This window comes from Arachis hypogaea, chromosome 18 (genome assembly GCF_003086295.3).
Source record: "Arachis hypogaea cultivar Tifrunner chromosome 18, arahy.Tifrunner.gnm2.J5K5, whole genome shotgun sequence".
Classification (NCBI taxonomy): domain Eukaryota; kingdom Viridiplantae; phylum Streptophyta; class Magnoliopsida; order Fabales; family Fabaceae; genus Arachis; species Arachis hypogaea.
The window spans coordinates 13,365,389-13,376,156 of NC_092053.1; the positions used below are offsets into that span (position 1 = coordinate 13,365,389).

Consider the following 10,768-nt stretch of genomic DNA (forward strand, 5'->3'; position numbering starts at 1 on the left):
AAATACAAGTTCATCATCTGAAAAACCATCACTAAACTCACTCTCTTTTGATAATATTTTTGACTTAATTCCCTTTTTCTTTGAGTCCGGGTTTGTGTGTGTGACTTCATAGGCAAGGAGTTTTCCTCTCAACTCATCATAGGTTATGGGACTTATATTATTACTCTTGGCTAGGATAGTAGTTGTTGTTTCCCATTCCTTTGTGAGGCTTCTAAGGAGTTTTCTCATTAGGGTCTGTTCTGAGTAGGTTGTACCTATAGCATCGAGATTGTTGATTATGATTGAGAATCTCTCAAACACTTCATCAATACTTTCTCCATCCTTCATGTTAAACATCTCATATTCTTTTTGCAGCATATCAATCCTCGTTTCTTTGACCTGTTTAGTGCATTCGTGTGTAACCTGGAGTTTCTCCCAGATTTCTTTGGCTGTCTTGCATCTAGACACCTTTTGGTACTCTTCAAAGCTGATAGCACAGTAAAGAAGGTTGATGGCTTTAACATTAAGCTCCACTTTTTTCTTGTCGTCATCATTCCATTCAGTTTCTTCTTTTAGAGTCACCACTCCATCAGCGCTTGGTTTTGTTGGAATTTTGGAGCCGCTTACGACAATCTTCCATATGTTGTAGTCAATGGATTAGATGAAGATTCGCATCCTCTCTTTCCAGTAGGCAAGGTTCTTCTCATTGAAGAAGGGAGGTCTGTTGTTTGACTGGCCTTCAGTTAGAATATAGGCAACTGTGGTTGTGCCCAAGTTGATCGCCATTGGACCTTTGCTACAAGCAGTGAAGCTTGATTCTTGAGACCTTGGCTCTTGATACCAATTGAAAGTTGTAGAAGGCTTAGAAAAGGGGGGTTGAATCTATGGCCTTCTTTTGCTTTAATGAAATAACCCTTTAATTTCAAACTTTTAGTCTGAATCTGTTTGAACTCAGCAGCGGAAAATTTATGAGACAATTTCTTTTTGTCTCATGAATATCAGAAAACAGAACAGAGAAAGGAAGAGAGAAGCTGACACCATCATGTATCCTGGTTCAGTTTGCCTTGTACAATGCAACCTACATCCAATCTCCACCACAACAGTGGTGGAATTTCCACTATAGTTAAAGTATTACATACACCAATTCCACAGGATTGACACAATCCTTTTCCTCTCAAGTTCTATCCTAACTTGACTTGGTTATGCTAATACCTAACTCTTCACTCTTAGTGCTAACTCAACTAAGAAAGGGGTACTTCACAGGTACAGAATACAAGACAATGTAAACAACCTAAAGAAATCTAAAATACTCTAGGCTTTTTACTCAAGTGTATCACTCATCCTTTTATCACTCTTTGGATTTTTCATAAGCTCTCTCTTTTAGCCTTTTACCACTCAAGAAATTACAAAAAGATATACATTGAAAATAAAATTACAATCTGTAAAACATGAAGGAGATTGATGCTTCAACAGCCTCTGATGCTATGCAATGAACTAGATTTGCTTAACTCTGATTTCGTTCCTCATTCTGGTGGAATGCTCCTTTGATAGAAAGCACTGTCCAAGTTGATGAAATCTCTCAGAGAAGACTTTTCAGAACATGAGCTTCAAAACCCTGGTTCTCTCTCCTTGCTTCAGCAGAAACAAAAGTTTTCTTTTTGTATCTCCTTGCATATTGCTAAGATGCTCTCTTCTAAGTCAACTCCTCGAGCTGTGAGCTACCAGCTTAGCCTTTCACTTTCTTCCATTAATCCCTAAATTAGGAACTTTGAATTTGTGCCTTTTTGCTTGACTGAAAGCCTCAGGGAAGCAATGAAAAAGTCGTTCAATGGTAAACCCATATCTGAACCCTTGAGCTATAACTTTGTCCCCAAGAAACAATTTTGGTGTTTGATTCACCGCAATGATTATCAGAAATCACTTTTTTCATTTATCCCAAATTGGAGTAGCAGAGAGTTAGAGAAGGAGTGAAGAAAGTAAATTGCATGCAAATAAAAATAAATCACCTTTAACTTCTGACTTGGGTGATTAGACCTTTGCCCTTTAGCTTAATCTTTCTCTATCTTTCTTCTTTGATGAAATGAGCAAGGAACGAAGCTTTCTCTCTCTTTTCTAAGTCTGACCAAAATGAAAAAGTGAACGTTGCTATGGAAGAAGCAACTTGGAGGGATCAGCTTGAGAGAAATGCCTTGGGCTTGGAATTGTTCACTTTCCACTCAACCCATTTGATGTCTTTGTTATTTTCATTTGGGCTTTGTTTGAAAGTGTTGCCCACAAAAACTTCAGCTTGTTCCATATTGGGCTGTTGTTACATTGAGTTTTGGCCTGCATCACTTAAACAAAATGATCAAAACTAATTGGGTAATTAGCCCAATAAAATTAATGTTTATCATCATCAATTATGTTAGTTAATTTCTTAACTCAACACTTTCTTTTCCTTAAGATTGAGTAGAGGGGAAGTGATTTCAGAACTGACCAGGCTAAAAATCTGAATAGAGTAGCTAACCTTCCATTTAATTGTTGGACCTCTTTAACACAAGTCGGACTCTTCATGTTGAGTATAGCCTAGCATTTATCTGGGTTTACTTCTATTCCTCTCTGGGTTAACATGAACTTCAGGAACTTTCCAACTTCTATTGCAAAGGTGCACTTTGAAGGATTTAACCTCATCTCATATTTCCTTATAGTCAAGAATACCTTAGAGAGGTCGGGGAGTAGTGTCGCGTCCTCTTGGGTCTTGACGAGCATGTTGTCCACATATACCTCCATGAAGTTTTCCTATGTGAGCGGCAAACACTTTATTCATCAATCGCTGGTATGTAGCCCCCGCCTTCTTTAATCCAAAAGGCATCACTTCATAGCAATATTTAGCCTTTGGAGTTATGAACAAGGCCTTCTTTTGATCCGGCTTATACATAGGTGATGTGCGAAATCGTGATCATTCCATTCCTTGGTAACGGCGCTAGAAACTCAATACGCATGTTCATGATCTTAAATCTGTTTCACAACTTCGTACAACTAACCAGCAAGTGCACTGGGTCGTCCAAGTAATAAACCTTACGTGAGTAAGGGTCGATCCCACGGAGATTGTCGGCTTGAAGCAAGCTATGGTCACCTTGTAAATCTCAGTCAGGCGGATTAAATTGTATTAAGAAATTATAGTGGATGAAAATAAATAAAATATAAAATAGGATAGTGGTACTTATGTAATTCATTGGTGAGAATTTCAGATAAGCGTATAGAGATGCTTTCGTTCCTCTGATCTTTGCTTTCCTGCTATCTTCATCCAATCAATCCTACTCCTTTCCATGGCAAGCTTTATGTAGGGCATCACCGTTGTCAATGGCTACATCCCATCCTCCTGTGAAAATGGTCCAATGCGCTGTCATTGCATGACTAATCATCTGTCGGTTTTCGATCATACTGGAATAGGATTTACTATCCTTTTGCGTCTGTCACTACGCCCAGCACTCGTGAGTTTGAAGCTCGTCACAGCCATCCCTTCCCAGATCCTACTCGGAATACTACAGATAAGGTTTAGACTTTTTGGATCTCAGGAATGGCCATCCATGGGTTCTAACTTATACCACGAAGATACAAATAACTCGGACTCGGTCCCCTGTATTAGATATCCAAGAGATATCCATTCAATCTAAGGTAGAACGGGAGTGGTTGTCTACTTTCCAATGCAATTGGAAGCCCTGGACTCGGGCAAAGTATGGACTATTATATATTGCTTGAAAGCCCTGGATGTCTACTTTCCAATGCAATTGAAAGCGCGCCATTTGGAGTTCTGTAGCTCCATAAAATCCACTTTGAGTGCAGGGAGGTCAGAATCCAACAGCATCTGTAGTCCTTCTTCAACCTCTGAATCTGATTTTTGCTCAGGTCCCTCAATTTCAGCCAGAAAATACCTGAAATCATAGAAAAATACACAAACTCATAGTAAAGTCCAGAAATGTGATTTTTAATTAAAAAATAATAAAAATATACTAAAAACTAACTAAATCATACTGAAAACTATGTAAAAACAATACCAAAAAGCGTATAAATTATCCGCTCATCACAACACCAAACTTAAATTGTTGCTTGTCCCCAAGCAACTAAAAATCAAATAGGATAAAAAGAAGAGAATATACTATAAATTCCAAAATATCAATGAAACATAGCTCCAATCAGATGAGCATGACTTGTAGCTTTTTGCCTCTTGAATAGTTTTGGCATCTCACTTTATCCATTGAAGTTCAGAATGATTGGCATCTATAGGAACTCAGAGTTCAGATAGTGTTATTGATTCTCCTAGTTTAGTATGTTGATTCTTGAACACAGTTACTTTATGAGTCTTGGCCGTGGCCCTAAGCACTTTGTTTTCCAGTATTACCACCGGATACATAAATGCCACAGACACATAACTGGGTGAACCTTTTCAGATTGTGACTCAGCTTTGCTAAAGTCCCCAATTAGAGGTGTCCAGGGTTCTTAAGCACACTCTTCTTTTTGCTTTGGACCTTGACTTTAACCACTCAGACTCAAGTTTTCACTTGACACCTTCACGCCACAAGCACATGGTTAGGGACAGCTTGGTTTAGCCGCTTAGGCCAGGATTTTATTCCTTTAGTCCCTCCTATCCACTGATGCTCAAAGCCTTGGATCCTTTTTATTACCCTTGCCTTTTAGTTTTAAGGGCTATTGGCTTTTTGCTCTTGCCTTTTGGTTTTAAGAGCTTTTGGCTTTTTCTGCTTGCTTTTTCTTTTTCTTTCTTTTTTTTTTTCGCTATTTGTTTTTTTTTTTCGCAAGCTTTCTGTATTCACTGCTTTTTCTTGCTTCAAGAATCATTTTTATGATTTTTCAGATTATCAAATAACATTTCTCCTTTTTCCTTATTCTTCAAGAGCCAACATATTTAACATTCATTAAACATCAACTTCAAAAGACATATGCACTGTTCAAGCATTCATTCAGAAAACAAAAAGTATTGTCACCACATCAAAATAATTAAACTAGTTTCAAGGATGAATTCGAAACCATGTACTTCTTGTTCTTTTGTAATTAAAACAGTTTTCATTTAAGAGAGGTGATGGATTCATATTCATAACTTTAAGGCATAAACTCTTAGACACTAATGATCATATAGTAAAGACACAAATATAAATAATCATAAAGCTCAAAATCGAAAAACAGGAAAATAAATAAACAAGGAGATTAAGGAAAGAGTCCACCTTAGTGAGGGTGGCGTCTTCCTCTTCTTGAAGCACCAATGGTGCTTTTGAGCTCCTCTATGTCTCTTCCTTGTCTTTCTTGCTCCTCCCTCATAGCTCTTTGATCTTCTCTAATTTCATGGAGGATGATGGAGTGCTCTTGATGTTCCACCCTTAATTGTCCCATGTTGGAACTTAATTCACCAAGGGAAGTATTGATTTATTCCCAATAGTTTTGTGGAGGAAAGTGCATCCCTTGAGGCATCTCAGGGATTTCATGGTGAGGAATTTTCTCATGCTCATGTTGAGGTCCATGCTCTCTTGTTTGCTCCATCTTTTTTTTAGTGATGGGCTTATCCTCTTCAATGAGGATGTCTCTCTCTATGTCAATTCTAGCCGAATTGCAGAGGTGGCATATGAGGTGAGGAAAGGCTAACCTTGCCCAAGTGGAGGACTTGTCAGCCACCTTGTAGAGTTCTTGAGGTATAATCTCATGAACTTCCACCTCTTCTCCAATCATGATACTATGGATCATGATGGCCCGGTCTATAGTAACTTCAGACCGGTTACTAGTAGGAATGATTGAGCGTTGAATGAACTCCAACCATCCTCTAGCTACTAGTTTGAGGTCAAGCCTTCTTAGTTGAACCGGCTTGCCTTTTGAGTCAATTTTCCATTGAGCTCCTTCTACACATATGTCTATGAGGACTTGGTCCAACCTTTGATCAAAGTTGACTCTTCTTGTGTAGGGGCGTGCGTTCTCTTCCATCATTGGCAAGTTGAACGCCAGCCTTACATTTTTCGGACTGAAATCTAAGTATTTCTCCCGAACCATGGTAAGCCAATGCTTTGGATTCGGGTTCACACTTTGATCATGGTTCCTTGTGATCCATGCGTTTTCATAGAACTCTTGAACCATTAGGATCCCGACATGTTGAATGGGGTTGGTGAGAACTTTCCAACCTCTTCTTTAGATTTCAAGTCGGATCTCTGGATACTCATTCTTTTTGAGTTTGAAAGGAACCTCAGGGATCACTTTCTTCTTGGCCACAACTTCATAGAAGTGGTCTTGATGGACCTTAGAGATGAATCTCTCCATCTCCCATGACTCAGAGGTGGAAGCAATTGCCTTTCCTTTCCTCTTTCTAGAGATTTCTCTGGCCTTAGGTGCCATAGATGGTTATAGAAAAACAAAAAGCTATGCTTTTACCACACCAAACTTAAAATGTTTGCTCGTCCCCGAGCAAAAGAAAAGAGAAAGAAGTAGAAGAAGAAGAAAAATGGAGGAGATGGAGGGAGAAGGTGGATTCGGCCAAGGGGAAGAAGAGAGGGTTGTGTTGTGTGAAAATGAAGAGGGAATGAGGGGTTTATATAGGAGTGGAGAGGGGTTAGGGTTCGGCCATTTAGGGTTGGGTTTGGGAGGGAAATTATTTTGAATTTAAAGGTAGGTGGAGTTTTTGGGGAAGAGAGGATGGATGTGAGTGGTGAAGAGGTGATGGGAAAGAGTGATTGAGTTGATTGGTGAGGGGTATTTGGGGAAGAGTGATATGAAAAGGTGTGAAGAGGAGAGAAGAAAGGTAAGTGGGGATCCTGTGGGGTCCACAGATCCTGAGGTGTTTGAGGATTTCTCATCCCTTAACCTTTGAGGCGTGTAAAACGCCCTATATATGCAATCCTGGCGTTTAATGCCAGACTGCAGCATGTTTCTGGCGTTGAACGCCAATATGGTGCATGTTTCTGGCGTTAAACGCCAGTCTGATGCTTGTGTCTGGCGTTTAACGCCAGCTTTCCTCTAGGAGCAATCCTGGCATTTAAATGCCAGACTGCTGCTTGTTTCTGGCGTTTAACGACAGTTTCATGCTCTGTCCTGGCGTTAAACGCCAGCCAGATGCTCCTTACTGGCGTTTAAACGCCAGTAAGCCCTTCCTCCAGGGTGTTCTATTTTCAATGCTGTTTTTCATTCTGTTTTTGATTTTTCCGTAGTTTTTGTGACTCCACATGATCATCAACCTAATAAAACATGAAATAACAAAGAGAAAATAAAATAAAAATGATTAAATAACGTTGGGTTGCCTCCCAACAAGCGCTTCTTTAATGTCAATAGCTTGACAGTGGGCTCTCATGGAGCCACACAGGTGATCAGGTCAATTTTATAGACTCCCAACACTAAACTTAGAGTTTGGATATGGGAGTTCAACACCAAACTTAGAGTTTGGCTGAGGCCTCCCAACACCAAACTTAGAGTTTGATTGTGGGGGCTTTGTTTGACTCTGTACTGAAAGAAGCTTTTCATGCTTCCTCTCCATGGTTACAGAAGGAGATTCTTGAGTTTTAAACGCAAGGTTGTCTTCATTCAATTGAAGGATCAATTCTCCTCTGTCTACATCAATCACAGCTCTTGCTGTGGCTAGGAAGAGTCTTCCAAGGATGATGGATTCATCCTCTTCCTTCCCAGTGTCTAGGATTATGAAATCAGCAGGGATGTAAAGGTCTTCAACCTTTACTAACATGTCCTCTACTAGTCCATAAGCCTGTTTTCTTGAGTTGTCTGCCATCTCTAGTGAGATTCTGGCAGCTTGCACCTCAAAGATTCCCAATTTCTCCATTACAGAGAGGGGCATGAGGTTTATCCCTGATCCAAGGTCACATAGAGCCTTCTCAAAGGTCATGGTGCCTATGGTACAAGGTATTAAGAACTTTCCAGGATCCTGTTTCTTCTGAGGTAATCTCAGTTGATCCAGATCACTCAGTTCATTGATGAGCAAGGGAGGTTCATCTTCCCAAGTCTCATTACCAAATAATTTGACATTCAGCTTCATGATTGCACCAAGGTACTTGGAAACTTGCTCTTCAATATTATCTTCATTCTCTTCAGAAGAAGAATACTCATCAGAGCTCATGAAGGGCAGAAGAAGGTTTAATGGAATCTCTATGGTCTCTAGGCGAGCCTCAGATTCCTTTGGTTCCTCATTGAGGAACTCCTTATTGATCACTGGATGTCCCAGGAGGTCTTCCTCACTGGGTTCACATCCTCTCCCTCCCTTGTAGGTTCGGCCATGATGATCAATTCAATGGCCTTGCACTCTCCTTTTGGATTTTCTTCTGTATTGCTTGGGAGAGTACTAGGAGGGATTTCGGTGATCCTTTTACTTAGCTGGCCCACTTGTGCTTCCAAATTTCTAATGGAGGACTTTATTTCATTCATGAAACTTAGAGTGGCCTTAGATAGATCAGAGACTATATTTGCCAAGCTAGATGGATTCTGCTCAGAACTCTTTGTCTTTTACTGAGTGGGTGATGGAAAAGGCTTGCTATTGCTAAACATGTTTCTTCCACCATTATTAAAGCCTTGTTGAGGCTTTTGTTGATCCTTCCATGAGAGATTTGGGTGATTTCTCCATGAGGGATTATAGGTGTTTCCATAGGGTTCACCCATGTAATTTACCTCTGCTATTGCAGGGTTCTCAAGATCATAAGCTTCTTCCTCAGAAGATGCCTCTTGAGTACTGTTGGATGCAGCTTGCATTCCATTCAGACTGAGAAATCATATTGACTTGCTGAGTCAATATTTTATTCTGAACCAATATGGCATTCAGAGTATCAATTTCAAGAACTCCTTTCTTCTGAGGCGTCCCATTACTCACAGGATTCCTCTCAGAAGTGTACATGAACTGGTTATTAGCAACCATGTCAATGAGTTCTTGAGCTTCTGCAGGCATTTTCTTTAGGTGAATGGATCCACCTGCAGAAGTATCCAATGACATCTTAGCTAATTCAGACAGACCATCATAGAATATATCCAGGATGGTCCATTCTGAAAGCATGTTAGAAGGACACTTTTTGGTCAGTTGCTTATATCTCTCCCAAGCTTCATAGAGGGATTCACCTTCTTTCTGTCTGAAGGTTTGAACATCCACTCTAAGCTTACTCAGCTTTTGAGGAGGAAAGAACTTGGCTAAGAAAACCGTGACCAGCTTATCCCAAGAGTTCAGGCTATCTTTAGGTTGAGAGTCCAACCATACTCTAGCTCTGTCTCTTACAGCAAACGGGAAAAGCATAAGCCTGTAGACCTCGGGATCAACCCCATTGGTCTTAACAGTATCACAGATCTGCAAGAATTCAGTTAAGAACTGAAAAGGATCTTCAGATGGAAGTCCATGAAACTTGCAGTTCTGCTGCATCAGAGAAATTAATTGAGGTTTCAGCTCAAAGTTGTTTGCTCCAATGGCAGGAATTGAGATGCTTCTTCCATGTAAATTGGAATTAGGTGCAGTGAAGTCACCAAGTATCCTCCTTGCATTATTATTATTTTTTTTGGCTGCCATTTCCTCTTCCTGTTCGAAAATTCCTGTAAGGTTGTCTCTGGATTGTTGTATTTTAGCTTCTCTTAGTTTCCTTTTTAGAGTCCTTTCAGGTTCAGGATCTGCTTCAACAAGAATGTTCTTGTCCTTGCTCCTGCTCATATGAAAAAGAAGGGAATAACAAAGAAAATATAAAATCCTCTATGTCACAGTATAGAGATTCCTTTGTGTGAGTAGAAGAAGAAAAGAATGTAATGTAAAGAAGAGAAGAGGAAAAACTCGAACACAGAGAGGGAGGTGGTGTTCGAATTTTTGGATGGGAGAGAAGTGTTAGTAGATGAATAAATAAATAGAAAGAGATGAGAGAGAGAATTTCGAAATTTAATTAAAATAAAAATTAAAATTTAAAGTTAGATTTCAAAAATTAAAGTTGAAATTAAATTAAAATTAAAACAATTAGTTAATTAAAAAGGAATTTTGAAAAAGGAGAGAGGGAATTTTCGAAAATAAGAGAGAGAGGATTAGTTAGGTGGTTTTGAAAAAGATATGATTGAAACAAAAAGATAAGATTGATTGAAAAAGATTTGAAAATCAATTTTAAAAAAGATAAAAGGTTAGAAAAGAAGTTAGAAAAGGTTTTGAAATTGAATTTGAAAAAGATATGATTGAAATAAGAAAAGGGATATGATTGAAACAAAAAGATATGATTGATTGAAACTTATTTTGAAAAAGATTTGAAAAAGAAATTTAAAAAGATTTGATTTTGAAAATTAAAGTTGATTACTTGACTAACAAGAAACTAAAAGATAAGATTTTAAAATTAAAAGATTGAACCTTTCTTAATAGGCAAGTAACAACTTGAAATTTTTTAATCAATCACATTAAATGCTAGTAATATTTTCGAAAATAAATAAGAAAAAATGAAAAAGATTTGATTTTTGAAAAATATTTTGAAAAAGATAGGATTTTTAAATTGAAAATTTGATTTGACTCATAAAAAACAACTAAATTTTAAAAAGTTTTGAAAAAGTCAACTCAAATTTTCGAAAATTTATGAGTGAAAAAGGGAAAGATATTTTTTTTTATTTTTGAATTTTTAATGATGAAAGAGAAAAACACAAAATTGACTCAATGCATGAAAATTTTGGATCAAAACATGTGATGCATGCAAGAACACTATGAATGTCAAGATGAACACCAAGAACACTTTGAATGTCAAGATGAACACCAAGAACTTATTTTTGAAAAATTTTCAAGACAAGAAAACATGCCAGACACCAAACTTAAAAA

At 38.3% G+C, this 10,768-nt stretch overlaps 1 non-coding gene across 1 annotated transcript; it reads left to right on the plus strand.

The window, feature by feature from the left end:
- Positions 1–8,995: 8,995 nt before the first annotated feature.
- Positions 8,996–9,103, plus strand: LOC112773735 (small nucleolar RNA R71). The gene has a single exon (XR_003188270.1). It is a non-coding gene; the product is annotated as a small nucleolar RNA R71 (small nucleolar RNA).
- Positions 9,104–10,768: the final 1,665 nt, after the last annotated feature.